Source organism: Triticum aestivum, chromosome 2A (genome assembly GCF_018294505.1).
Source record: "Triticum aestivum cultivar Chinese Spring chromosome 2A, IWGSC CS RefSeq v2.1, whole genome shotgun sequence".
NCBI lineage: Eukaryota > Viridiplantae > Streptophyta > Magnoliopsida > Poales > Poaceae > Triticum > Triticum aestivum.
In genome coordinates, this window is record NC_057797.1 from 443,473,873 (window position 1) to 443,488,835 (window position 14,963).

The window sequence follows — 14,963 nt, forward strand, 5'->3', positions numbered from 1 at the left end:
AATCGAGAGGATACCGATGGACCTTGGGTTTTGTAAATTATCGCAAAACAAAGGGAACATCACAAAATAACCAAAGGTTCACTCGAATGTCATTGGTGTAATCATAGGGATTCATATGGACATCCATGGTTCCGTTATCGGTCATTAAATGAAGGAGTTTCGTTCATGTATGTGATTTACGGACCTACAGGGTCACAAGCTTAAGATAATCATGATATGTTGAGTGTTAGTAGGTGAGAGTATCAAGGATTTATTTGTGGAATTGTTTCATTAATGTTCAGAGTAGTTTCGAGAGGAACCAGAAGCGTTTCGGGGTCATCGGATGGGTTTTGGGGTTTGTCGGGCAATACCGGGTATTCCCGATAATTCATATATAGGTGAAAAATATTTCTGGTGATGTTAAATTATATATAAAAGGCTCTAGTAATTGTGAGATAGCTTTTATAAATAATTAAATATCAACGGGACATAGAAGGCCAAGAGGTGGAAGGCAATTTGGACCACAAGGGCCCAAGTGGAGGAGGCACCCCCTTTCCATAGGGGGAGGCCGAATTGGAGGGGGGGGGGGGGAGTCTCCTCTCCCCTGGCCGGCGCCCCAAGGAGGGTCTTTCCCTCCTTGGTGGCAGCCCCTCATTCCCCCTCTAACCTATATATTCTTGAGCTATTGGCCCTATTTTCTACACAAGTTTTGGAGGCTCCTCTAATTCATCTAGTTCTAGTTCTAGTTGGTCCTGGATGACTAATTAGAGCTAGTCCCAGTTCCTCTAATCCTCATAATTAGAAGCCTGATGTGATTCTAATCTCCTAACTCTAATTCTCCGGCGATGATTAGCTCTGGACGACGAAGCACTGCCGGATCGTGAATACCGTACGCTTGCAACCAAGTAGAGAGGTCGTGCTTTCGGTCTTCCGTTTAAGGGATCCTTCAAGGGAGGTTCGTGAGATCGTCATCAACGGTTCGAGGGACTCCAAGTACAATCTACACTGACTCATCTAGTTCTATTGCACTCTGAAGTCGGTAACGACCGTTGATCGAAACCTTATATGCATCTTCATATTGTTCCTGGGTGATTGTAGGGTGAATTTTTTGTTTTCTACTACATTTCCCAACATCTACAGGGAGCCACATGGTCACTCCACAGGGCCCTGTGGGTAGGGTGCGCCCCTAGACTGTGTGGGTCCACTGATACGTCTCCAACGTATCTCCAATGTTTGATTATTTCATGCTATTATATTATCATTCTTGTATGCTTTATATGTCATTTTATATTATTTTTGTGGACTAAGCTATTAACTTGGTGCCCAGTATCAGTTCCTGATTCTTTTATCTATTTCTTTGTTTCACGAAAAACCCATACCAAACAAAGTCCAACCACAATGAAACTTTATGGTGAATTTTTATGGACCAAAAGAGACCCTAGAAGCTTCGAGGAGAGACCAGAAGATACACGAGGGCACCACAAGCTTGAGGGACGTGCCCAGGGGCGCCACCAGCACTTGTTGGCCCCTGATATGTCTCCAATGTATCTATAATTTTTTATTGTTCCATGCTATTATAGTATCAATCTTGGATGTTTTATGCAATTACAAGCAATTATATATCATTTTTTGGGACTAACCTATTAACTTAGTGCCCAGTGCTAGTTGTTATTTTTTTTGCCTATTTTTGTTTTTTCAGAATATCAGTACTAAACGAAGTCCAAATGGCACAAAACTTTTTGGAGATTTTTTCTGGAGAAAAGAGACCCTAGAAACTTCAGGAGAGGGCCAGAAGATGAAGGAGTGGCCCACGAGGCACCACAACGTGCCTAGGGAGGTGGGCGTGCCATGGTGGCTCGTGGGGCCCATGTTCACCCGTTTGACCTAATTCTACCTCTATAAATTCTCTAAAATCGGGAAACCAACAGAGAGCCACCCAAAATACTTTTTCCGGCACGCAAGTTCCTCTTCTAGAGAGATCCCGTATGGAGGCCTTTTCCAGCACTCTACCGGAGGGGGAATCAATCATGGAGGGGCTCTACATCAACCTTGCTACCCTTCCGATGATGTGTGAGTGTAGTTTACCACAGACCTATGGGTCCATAGTTAGTAGCTGGATGGCCTCTTCTCTCTCTTTGTTCTTCAATACAATGTTCTCCTTGATGTTCCTGGAGTTCTATTCAATGTAATCACTTCTTGCGGTGTGTTTGTTGGGATCCGATGAATTGTGAGTTGATGATCAAATTATCCATGAATATTATTTGAGTCTTCTCTGAACTCTTTTATGCATTATTATTATAGCTTTGTATTTCTCTCCGATCTATTGATTTGGTTTCGCCAACTAGATTGATTTTTCATGCATTGGGAGATGTGCTTTGTTATGGGTTCGATCTTGCGGCGCCCAATCTCGATGAAAGAAAGGGACATGACACGTATTTGTGTCGTCTCCATTAAGGATAAAAAGATGGGGTTTATTCATGCGTGAGTTTACTTTGTCTACATCATGTCATCTTGCTTAAGGCGTTACTCCGTTCTTTATGAACTTAAAACTCTAGATGCATGCTGCAAAGGGGTCAATGTGTGGAGTAATAGTAGTAGATGCAAGCAGGAGTCAGTCTACTTGTCTCGGATGTGATGCATGTATACATGATCATTGCCTTGGATATCATCATGATTATTTGCTTTTTTATCAATTGCCCCAAAGTATTTTGTTTATCCACCGTATGTTATTTTTGAGAGAGAAGCCTCTAGTGAAAACTATGCCCCCAGGTCTACTTTTCTCTTATATTAAAATCCAAAAATACCTTGCTGATTTTTTTCTTTACTTTATTTATTTTGTGTTTTATTTATCTATCTATCACTACAAAATTTAATCTTTGCAAATAACCGCCAAGGGATTGACAACCCCTTGTTCACGTTGGGTGCAAGTATTTATTATTTTGTGCAGGTACTGCTAACGAGGTGTTGCGTGGTTCTCCTACTGGATTGATAACCTTGGTTATTAACTAAGGGAAATACTTGTCCCTACTTTACCACGTCATCCTCTCCTCTTCAGGGAAATCCCAACGTAGCTCACAAGTAGCAGGGACAGTTTCTGGCACCGTTATCGGGGAGATATCATCAACATCTATCAAGTACCTACACATAAACTTTCATCTCCTTGCATTTACATTATTTTCCATTTGACTCTCCTTTTCATCTCCCCCACTTCTAAAATGTTTTTACAAAAATACAAAAATATTTTCTGTTTGCCTTTTTTGCTTGTTTGCTTTTTGCTTGAAACTGCTATCATGGCTGATTTTGGTATGGAAAGAAGTGAGGATGGTAAAACTCCTAAAATTGAAATTCATACCAATTTAGATGCTAAAACTTTTGTGATGGGACATGGGAATAGTATAGGAAAAATTGTTATCCAATAATTCTTTAATTGCACTGGAACTATGGCTTGTGATGATGCTCCTATACTTAAAAGAACCAAAAATTATGCCGAAGCTATTTCTGCAGTTATTCTTAAACTCGAGAGAAGATTTATCTATATCCATCCTATGTTGCAAAGATTATTTTATGAGTTGTCGGTTATAAAAAATCCAAGAGCTAAGAACATAGCTACCCTTGTCCTCATGAATGAATTTGATTACATAGTGCGAGAAGCTAGAGAGATCTTTGATTTGTATGTTATGAATCGTGAAAAACCAGTGATAGATGAGATTTTATACAATAGTGATTACTTGTTGAGATATTTATTTCGCGATGATCACACTTTTTATGAGAATAGCAAAAAGGATGTCCCTCCCTTACACATAATCCAACAAGTTATCAATGGTATTAATAAACAATATTCTTGGATTGTAAAAGGGAATCAAGAGGGATTCGAGGATGGTCAACTTAGTAATGCTAAAATTCCCATGGATGATGTGTTTCATTGTCTTTGAAAAGCCTCATAATAAGAACACATCCTTAGAAAAGTATTTGAAGGATGACAACACTTGAAACTATGCATTACACCTAGCTAGGGGAGTAAAACAATAGCGCTAGTTGGGAGGCAACCCAATAGTTATCTTAATTTTCTTGTTTATTTTTCTGGGTTATTTGTGTGCACACAATTATGCTACTGTTATGGTTGTGTTTTTGTGTTTTAGTTAGTGTTTTTGCCAAGTAAAGCCTTTGGGATGGTTTGGATGATAGTTGCTTTGATTCTGTGCAAAGACAGAAACTTTTGCATCCAGTAGCAGAATTGTTGAGATTTGCTAGAGTGTGATAAAATTCTTTATTTTTTTGCGCATGATTGATATACAAATTTCCATGTTGCCCTAAATTTTCAGAATTTTTGGAGTTACAGAAGTATGGTCATTGTTCGAATTACTATAGATTATTCTGTTTTTGACATATTCTATTTTTGTTGCATTGTTCGTTTGTTTTGATGAATATATGGATTGTATTGGGGGTATAAGCCATGGTGAAGTTAGAATACAGTAGGTATAATGCAATAATAAAATATGAATGGGTTTTCAACAATATCTAAAGTAGTGATTTGTTTTATTATACTAACGGATCTCACGAAGGTTTTGTTGAGTTTTGTGTGCTGAAGTTTTTAAGTTTTGAGTGAGATCACGATGGATGAAGGAATAAGGAGTGGAAATAGCCTAAGCTTGGGGATGCCCGAGGCACCCCCAAGGAAATATTCAAGGACTCCCAAGCATCTAAGCTTGGGGATGTCCCGGAAGGCATCCCGTCTTTCTTCCACCGACCATCGGTAATATTACTTGGAGCTATATTTTTATTCATCACATGATACGAGTTTTGCTTGGAGCTTCGTGTATTATTTGAGTCTTTGTATGCTTTTTAGTTTGTAACAATCATCCTTGATAGACACACCTTTTTGAGAGGGACACACATTTTTTTGATTTGTTAGAATACTCTATGATGTAGGGTGTAGGGGAGCGCGACAGAAAACAAAAATTTCGGTATAGCGAGCACGCCCAGGACCACTATGGAGACTGCATACAAGGTTTGATCTGTTCCGTACCGACTCGAACCGCAGCAGAAGAAGAGTCGGTGGAGATCATTGGTGCAGATCCCCGTAGCTAGGATTTACAACCTCCCAACCGCGAGGATGTACTCCCTCGCCGGACAGCCCTTCGGGAGGTGGTCGGACAGTCCCCCGGACGATGTCGCGGACAGCCCTTCGGGAGGACCCTCGAAACTCGAACGGAGACTCGGAGCCCTTCGGGAGGACACTTGAATAGCCCCTCGGGTAAAAGACCGAAACTACGACCTCTCTATGGGGTTGCACACATACGGTGTCAGCTATCCGGCAGGGCTTCGCCGTCCAGAACTAGTTCCTGCCGGAACCCAGACAGCCTTACGGCTCTACGAAACTCTTTTCGTGGGAGGGAGAGAAGAAGCCAGATAATGCATGGCATGTGTATGAGAGCAAGGGATGATCATGGAGGGCTGCCCCTCCACCTCTATTTATAGGAAATCCCAAGGGGTAGGGTAGTTTAACACAAAAACCCAAAATGCACATGAATGAAGTCCTTCCTCAAGGGCATAAGAGTGAAAACCAAGGAACAAGAGGGGCTCCAAGGTGGAGCCCCAAGTGTGGCCGGCCACACCCCTTGGGGGGCCCCATGAGGGCCTCCCAATCCATCCATGTCATCCCTAGATCTTTTGGAAAGATCCCCTTTAGATATTTTCCCAAAAAGCAACCAATCAGTGCATTTCACTATTCACGATGACATTTTTCATTGTCCGTTCGAATTGGAAATATTTATGTGGGCTTAGAACATTTCCAGTACCCACCAAAATTATTTTCAACTCGTTCCGAAACAATTCCGGTTTAGTGATTTTCATCTGCGAAAAGCATCTGAAGTGGTTCCGGCAGCTCCGAAGCTTATCCGGTTATTATCCCGGAAAATTCCAGAAAGCTTTCAGAATGATTCTGGAACCCTCCAAGAATTATCAGGCATGTGCCGAAACCAATTTGACTTAATGGTATCCCCTGAAACAACTTTTCAGTTTCATCAAAACTCATCCGATGACCTCTCTCTGCGAAACCTTTTCTGCTGTTTGAAACTTTTCCGGTGTCCGAAACTTTTTCGGTGATTTTCTCTCAGACTCCTTGTCTAGTATTCAACAGATATATGACCCTTAAGCGTGTGACCATATAGGTTCGGTGAAGTATAGACATGACCCGGAACCCCTTCCGATCAATGATCAACATCGGAGCCGTGGACACCCATATTGACCCCTATACCCACACGAATGAATATTCGAGTGAACCTCCAGTTTCCGTGTGCTATTCCTGTTGCTTCGCGATATGTTACAAATACCCGAGGTGAGACATGTTGGCATTCCTGTGGATCAACAACTTGTCCACTATGCTAGTTACCTCGTTACCGGCATTGTTCTCTTTTCTCGTTTCCGTGTTCCAGCATCCCAGTGATCAAATCACAAGGTGTCTGGCCAGACGATTATGGATACCGTAACACCGAGAGGCCTGAGAATATCTCTCCATCGTCGGAGGAGCAAATCCCAATCTTGAGCTATCTCGTTACTTGCCATACTTTTCCGTGAACCCGTAAGCTGCCGTAATAGCCACCCAGTTATGGATGACGCTTAACAAACCCCAAAGTTCATGAAGCAAGTACGAAGGAACTTGATACTCTCATGGTCTAAGGAATTACGCAAACATTAACTATCTCTGTGTTATTAACCATAAACTTGTGATGAAAAGAATCTCATAGCATAACATCAATTTGGGTCGATTCAACACAAGTGTTCTACCAACATCGCGGCCTCAGAATTGCCAGCATAGACATGCCCATGATGATGAAAATAGGATCATCATGCAATACATGAGCCAGTCTTAGAGGCAAGACTAGGAATACATTTTACCGTTCAGTATACCACACGTGCACATGAGTTTCCCTCCGAGCCTCGTGGATATTGCAGACTCGAGAATCATTGCAGTTATAGTATGGAAGCTAATCATTCATTACAAACTTTGGAGATACAAAATAACTGTTATTACTGCCTCTAGGGCATATCTCCTACAGACTCCCACTTTCACTAGAGTCATAATCCAGTTATATGGCTTCCCTAACACCAACGGCTATCCGGTGCTGCTCATGCTTTGCTCGTGGTAGAGGCTTTGTCATCGGGTCTGACACGTTCAGATCCGTGTGAACTTTGCGTACTTTCACTAAACCCGCTTCAACATGATGTCGAATGAGTTTATATTTGCGTTCAATATGTCTTGTATTATGGTGCGAACTTGGCTCCCTTGCCCGAGCCACGACGCCACTATTATCATAATAGATCTCCACCGGGTCCTGGGCACTAGGAACCACACCAAGGTCTTCAAGAAATTGCTTGATCCATATCGCCTCCTTGGAGGCTTCTGAAGCAGCAACATATTCTGCCTCCCTCGTAGAATCTGCCACAGTCTTTTGTTTGGAACTTTTCCAATCAACTGCACCACCGTTCAATATGAAAACATAGCCTGATTGAGATTTGAAGTCATCTGGGTCAGTCATGAAGCCTGCATCAGTGTAACCACTTACAATGAGCTCTTCATCACCTCCGTAAACAAGGAGTAAATCCTTGGTCCTTCTGAGGTACTTAAGAATACCCTTGACTACGGCCCAGTGTTCCAATCCCGGATCACTTTGGTACCGGTCGCTAACACTTAGCGCATAGGAAACGTCCGGTCTTATACATAGCATGTCATACATAATAGAACCAACTGCCGAGGCATATGGAACATCATTCATTTTCACTCGCTCATCGAGAGTCCGAGGACACTAATTCTTGCAAAGCACTGTGCCAGGTGACATGGGGAGAGGGCCCTTCTTGGAGTTCTCCATGTAGAACCTTTTCAACACCTTGTCAGTGTACGTGCTTTGGCTAAGCGCTATCAGGCGTTTTGATCTATCTCTATAGATTCTGATGCCTAATACATATGCCGCTTTGCCTAAGTCTTTCATTGAAAAACTTTTCTTCAATGAGTCTTTTATTTTGCTAAGAAAATTCATGTCATTTCCAATCAATAATATGTCATCCACATACAAGATTAGAAATGCTTTTGCGCTCCCACTAAACTTCTTGTAAACACAAGATTCTTCATCATTCCTGATGAAGCCAAATTCTTTGACCACTTCATCAAAACGAATGTTCCAGCTCCTTGACGCTTGCTTCAGACCATAAATGTCTTTCTGAAGTTTGCATACCTTTCCAGCATCCTTATGAACGACAAAACCTTCTGGCTATATCATGTATACATCCTCTTTGAGGTTTCCATTTAGGAAAGCCGTTTTGACATCCATCTGCCATATTTCATAATTAAAATAAGCAGCAATTGCTAGTAATATCCGAACAGACCTAAGCATAGCTACGAGCGAGAAAGTCTCGTTGTAGTCCACTCCTGGAACTTGTGTGAACCCTTTCGCGACAAGTCTAGCTTTGTGGATAGTAATATTACCATCCGCGTCTATCTTCCTTTTGAAAATCCATTTACAACCAATCGGCTTTACGCCTTCAGGAAGTTCTTCCAAGTTCCAAACTTGGTTTTCGTACATGGATTCCATTTCGGATTTCATGGCCTTGTGCCATTCCTTTGAGCTGGGCCCCACCATCGCTTCCTTGTAGTGCGCAGGTTCATCGTCTTCAAGAATGAAGATTTCATTATGAAACCACTCAGGTGGCTGGATAGCCCTACCAGATCTGCGCGGTTCAGTTACAACATTGTCTGAAGTCTCCGCATCATATGCGACAACTTCAGGCTCAATTGCAGGGATAATTAGCGGAATTTCTTCCGGTTCCTTAGCCATATCAACTGTTGCCGAAGATTCACTAATCTCATCAAGTTGTACTGTCCTCCCGCTTAATTGTTTGGCGAGAAACTCTTTCTCAAGAAATTGTCCATTTCTGGCAACAAACACTTTGTTATCGGACGGGTGGTAGAAGGAATACCCAATTGTTTCCTTGGGATAACCTACAAAGTAACATTTGTCTGATCTGGGATCTAGTTTGGTAGGTTGTAAACGTTTTACGTATACCTCACAACCCCAAATCCTGAGATGCGACAAACCAGGTTTCTTCCCATTCCATAACTCGTATGGTGTCGTCTCAACTGATTTAGACGGTGCTCTGTTAAGTGTGTGAGCAGCAGTTTCTAGTGCGTGACCCCAAAAAGATATCGGAAGATTTGTAAGAGATATCATCGACCTTACCATGTCCAACAAGGTTTGGTTACGTCATTCCGATACTCCATTTCTTTGTGGAGTTCCGGGAGGCGTAAGCTGCGAAATGATTCCACGGACACTTAGATGTTGGCCAAACTCATGACTAAGATATTCGCCTGCGCGATCATTCCGCAGAAACTTAATCTTTTTGTTACGATGATTTTCTACCTCATTCTGAAATTCTTTGAACTTTTCAAAGGTTTCCGACTTATGCTTCATTAAGTAGATATAGCCATACCTAGTCAAATCATCAGTAAAAGTCACGAAGTAGAAATACCCACCCCATGCGCCTGTGTTCATTGGACCACATACATCACTATGTATTATTTCCAATAATTCACCCGCCCGTTCAGGATGACCCGTGAACGGCGTCTTGGTCATTTTCCCCATCAGGCAAGCTTCACATGTGTCAAATGACTCAAAATCAAAGGACGGTAAAACTCCATCTTTATGGAGTTTTTGCATGCGTTTCTTTCCGATGTGGCCAAGCCGACAGTGCCACATGAAAGTGGTGGTGGTATCAGCCTTCTTAAGGCGTTTAGCATTCACGTTAAAGACATCATTTCCACATTCAAGATTTAGTATGAAAAGGCCCCCAACAATGGGTGCAAATCCATAAAAAATATCCTTACAATAAAGTGAACAACCATTGTTCTCATACTTGTACAAATACCCATCGTGTACTAAACATGATCCGGAGATAATGTTTCTACACAACAGTGGAACAAAATAACAGTTACTTAGTTCTAAGATAAATCCTGAAGGGAGACGTAGAGGCATAATGTCGACGGCTTGAGCGGCGATCCCAGTGCCGTTCCCGACGTGCATCACGACTTCATTCTTTGCCAGCTTGCGCACCTTCTAAAGCCCCCGTATCGAGTTGCAAATGTGAGCAACCGATCCGGTATCAAATACCCAAGACTTAGAGTTTTCGCTAGCAAGCAAAACGTCAATGACATTAACTTGTATGACAATTATACCTTTTCCGGTTTTCCCGGTCTTCTTATCTTCCAGATACTTCTTGCAGTTTCTCTTCCAGTGTCCTGTGCCCTTGCAGTAGAAGCACTCAGTTTCATTCTTGGCTCCGCCCTTAGAGTTGCTTTGGGAGCCGGTCTTACCGGCGCCCTTGCCCTTCTTTGGCTTGCCTTTCTTTTTGAAAATGGCGGTTTTATTCACAAGCAACACTTGCTTGCGATTTTTCTGCAGTCCTCCTTCTGTAGTTTTCAGCATGGCGAGCACCTCTTCCGGTGTCTTCTCCATCCCTGTCATGTTGTAGTTCATGACAAAACCGTCGTAAGACGGGGGGAGTGAAGAAAGCAACATGTCCATCATATGGCCAGGTGGAAGTGGAAATTCTAGGGCTTTAAGCCTTTCAGAATAGCCAATAATTTTGACCACATGTTCACCAACTGAACTACCCTCAGCCATCTTGCATTCCATCAAAGCCTTCATGATATCAAATCGTTCAGACTTTGCAGTTTCCTTGTACAGAGCATCCAATTCCCGGATCATATCACGGGGTTTATGGAATTCAAAACATTTTTGAAGCCCTGGACTCATGCAAGCTAGCATGAGGCACTGCACTAAGTTGTGATCATCATCCTTAGTGGCCCAGACATTTTGTTCATCTTCCGGGGCCTCTACCACCGGTTTAGCTGGAAGAGCAGTTTCAAGCACATACAATTTCTTAGCGCTCCGGAGGACAATCCTCAGGTTACGGACCCAGTCCGCATAGTTGTTTCCAGTCGTAGCTAACTTCTCTTTCTCTAACATCGGGCCTAAGTTGAACGCGGTGTTGCGAGCCATTTGATCTACAACGAAAAATACAAGTTTCACTTAGACATTGTTTATAATGAAATTTGCACTAGTGAATAAACATTTTTATTCTAAAGTGCGCTCCCACTCAAATCAATATCTCTCATAATTGATTTAGGGTGATTCAAGATCCATATTTCTATTCGATGCCATCGACGGGTTCATCACTAATGACACGAATTCAATCGGTAGGCCAACTTGCCGATCACATTTCTATGTGATTCTTGTTCATCTTTCGATGGGCGTGTTCCGAGCTCAGGACTCTCCTACCTGAACGTCAAAGACAACCAAGTGATCTTGCTGTGAGGTCTGACCTCACCCGCCTCATTCCTCTCGATTCGTTCGTGCTCATGTGTACATGGCGCACCCCGAAAAGATACGAATTTCAAACGGTGCTACACTTGGGTGAACACTAACTACTTTGATATTTTAAGTTTGAGAGATCACCCTAATAAAAGCGACTACTGCGCAATCAAGAAGGGTGTATCAAGAGGGATAAACATCTCAGGCAATTCATAATAGCATGATATGGTATAGCCTCTTCTGACGGAGAAGTTATGTATTTCTTCGTCTTCGGCATTCGCATCGGTGTTCACCTTTGAGAAGATTGCCACCACCTTATCGATGCACCAGATAATATCACTATCTCCATAGCAAATAAAATAAATGCATTACTTAAGGTTGACATGCAGGTCATTAAAGTGCAATCATATGGCTCCAGCCATCATGCCGAATCATGACACGTCATGTTAATTACATCATATAGTCATCTCATACACAATCAAATTGAATATGAGCATTGCTATACCACATCACATGCACATCCTGCAAAACCAAGTTAGACGCCTCTAATCGGTTTATGCAAAATTTTATTTTACTTGGCTTCTAAGGTTTTGACTTAAACCACAACTACCAACGTTTTATCATCAAGTATGATTATTCAAGTTGCTAGATTAACATCTTGGGGTGTATGAAACACGAGATAATTAAATCTCGAGCCCCATACTAAACTTCGTCATACGCATGACCCCCGTGCAGATCATATCTGCAATGCCCTTTCATCTGCGAATTTCATCTTTCTTCTGACTATGGCAGAACCCAAAGAACTGATAGCACTTCCATGATCAATCAGGATCACGGATTGCCAGAACTTTGTCAAATTCTACCATGCTGTCTTGAGATTGAGCAAATGCAAATTCTAGGGAAGCAACAAGAACGTCGGGTAACTGATTTCATCTGTCACCCGCATAAATAATTTTCGGCAATAGATCTCATCTACTCCAAAATTATATTATGCAATACCCATACATCTCCATGTATTCTAGATCGTAACCTGCATCTACGCATAGCATGGCTCTTGATGCCACTGTAGGGGAACGCGACAGAAAACAAAAATTTCGGTATAGCGAGCACGCCCAGGACCACTATGGAGACTGCATACAAGGTTTGATTTGTTCTGTACCGAGTCGAAGCACAACAGAAGAAGAGTCGGTGGAGATCGTTGGTGCAGATCCCACAACTAGGATTTACAACCTCCCAACTGCGAGGATGTACTCCCTCGCCGGACAACCCTTCGGGAGGTGGTCGGACAGTCCCCCGGACGATGTCGCGGACAGCCCTTCGGGAGGACCCTCGAAACTCGAACGGAGACTCGGACAGCCCTTCGGGAGGACACTCGAACAGCCCCTCGGGTAAAAGACCGAAACTACGACCTCTCTACGGGGTTGCACACATACGGTGTCAGCTATCCGGCAGGGCTTCGCCGTCCAGAACTAGTTCCTGCTGGAACCCAGACAGCCTTACGGCTCTACGAAACTCTTTTCATGGGAGGGAGAGAAGAAGCCAGATAATGCATGGCATGTGTATGAGAGCAAGGGATGATCGTGGAGGGCTGCCCCTCCACCTCTATTTATAGGAAATCCCAAGGGGTAGGGTAGTTTAACACAAAACCCAAAATGCACATGAATGAAGTCCTTCCTCAAGGGCATAAGAGTGAAAACCAAGGAACAAGAGGGGCTCCAAGGTGGAGCCCCAAGTGTGGCCGGCCACACCCCTTGGGGCCCCCCATGAGGGCCTCCCAATCCATCCATGTCATCCCTAGATCTTTTGGAAAGATCCCCTTTAGATATTTTCCCAAAAAGCAACCAATCAGTGCATTTCACTATTCATGATGACATTTTTCAGCGTCTGTTCGAATTGGAAATATTTATGTGGGCTTAGAACATTTCCAGTACCCACCAAAATTATTTTCAACTCGTTCCGAAACAATTCCGGTTTAGTGATTTTCATCTGCGAAAAGCATCTGAAGTGGTTCCGGCAGCTCCGAAGCTTATCCGGTTATTATCCCGGAAAATTCCAGAAAGCTTCCAGAATGATTCTGGCACCCTCCAAGAATTATCAGGCATGTGCCGAAACCAATTTGACTTAATGGAATCCCCTGAAACAACTTTTCAGTTTCATCGAAACTCATCCGATGACCTCTCTCTGCGAAACCTTTTCCGCTGTCCGAAACTTTTTTGTTGATTTTCTCTCAGACTCCTTGTCTAGTATTCAACAGATATATGACCCTTAAGCGTGTGACCCTATAGGTTCGGTGAAGTATAGACATGACCCGGAACCCCTTCCGATCAATGATCAACATCGGAGCCGTGGACACCCATATTGACCCCTATACCGACACAAATGAATATTCGAGTGAACCTCTAGTTGCCGTGTGCTATTCCTGTTGCTTCGCGATATGTTACAAATACCCGAGGCGAGACTTTTTGGCATTCCCGTGGATCAACAACTTGTCCACTATGCTAGTTACCTCGTTACTGGCATTGTTCTCTTTTCTCGTTTCCGTGTTCCGGCATCCCAGTGATCAAATCACAAGGTGTCTGGCCAAACGATTATGGATACCGTAACACCGAGAGGGCCCAAGAATATCTCTCCATCGTCGGAGGTGCAAATCCCAATCTTGAGCTATCTCGTTACTTGCCATACTTTTCCGTGAACCCATAAGCTGCCGTAATAGCCACCCAGTTACGGATGACGCTTAACAAACCCCAAAGTTCATGAAGCAAGTACGAAGGAACTCGATACTCTCATGGTCTAAGGAATTACGCAAACATTAACTATCTCTGTGTTATTAACCATAAAATTGTGATGAAAAGAATCTCATAGCATAGCATCAATTTGGGTCGATTCAACACAAGTGTTCTACCAACATCGCGCCCTCAGAATTGCCAGCATAGACATGCCCATGATCAGGAAAACATGATCATCATGCAATACATGAGCCAGTCTTAGAGGCAAGACTAGGAATACATTTTACCATTTAGTATACCACACGTGCACATGAGTTTCCCTCGGAGCCTTGTGGATATTGCAGACTCGAGAATCATTGCAGTTATAGTATGGAAGCTAAACATTCATTACAAACTTTGGAGATACAAAATAACTGTTATTACTGCCTCTAGGGCATATCTCCTACATAGGGTGGAACCCTAGAGGCTGATCTTTCACGACTGGAGCAGATCCCACGAAGAACATGAAGAACACACGAGGGGAAAACAAGAGGGAAACGAGAGGAAAACACTCAAATCAACGAGATTCGATTACACATGTGCTAGATCTGAGTACACAACAACACACATGATCCAAACACAACAAGGGGCGACACAAACGGTCGGTAGTTCTTCCTAGTTCATGAGGAGATGGGGACTTGAATCCACGAGGGTATCTTCCATTGACGGGGTCTTGAATCCATGAGGGGATCTTCCATTGACGGGGTCTTGAATCCACTTGGGGATCTTCTCCTAGGAGGCCTCGGTCTCCAATGGAGCAGGGGGTACAAGTGGATGAGCAATGCTCTAATCTCCTAAGTGAGCTACCACAATGCTAATCCTAAAATGGTGGTGGAGGAGGAGTATATATAGTCTA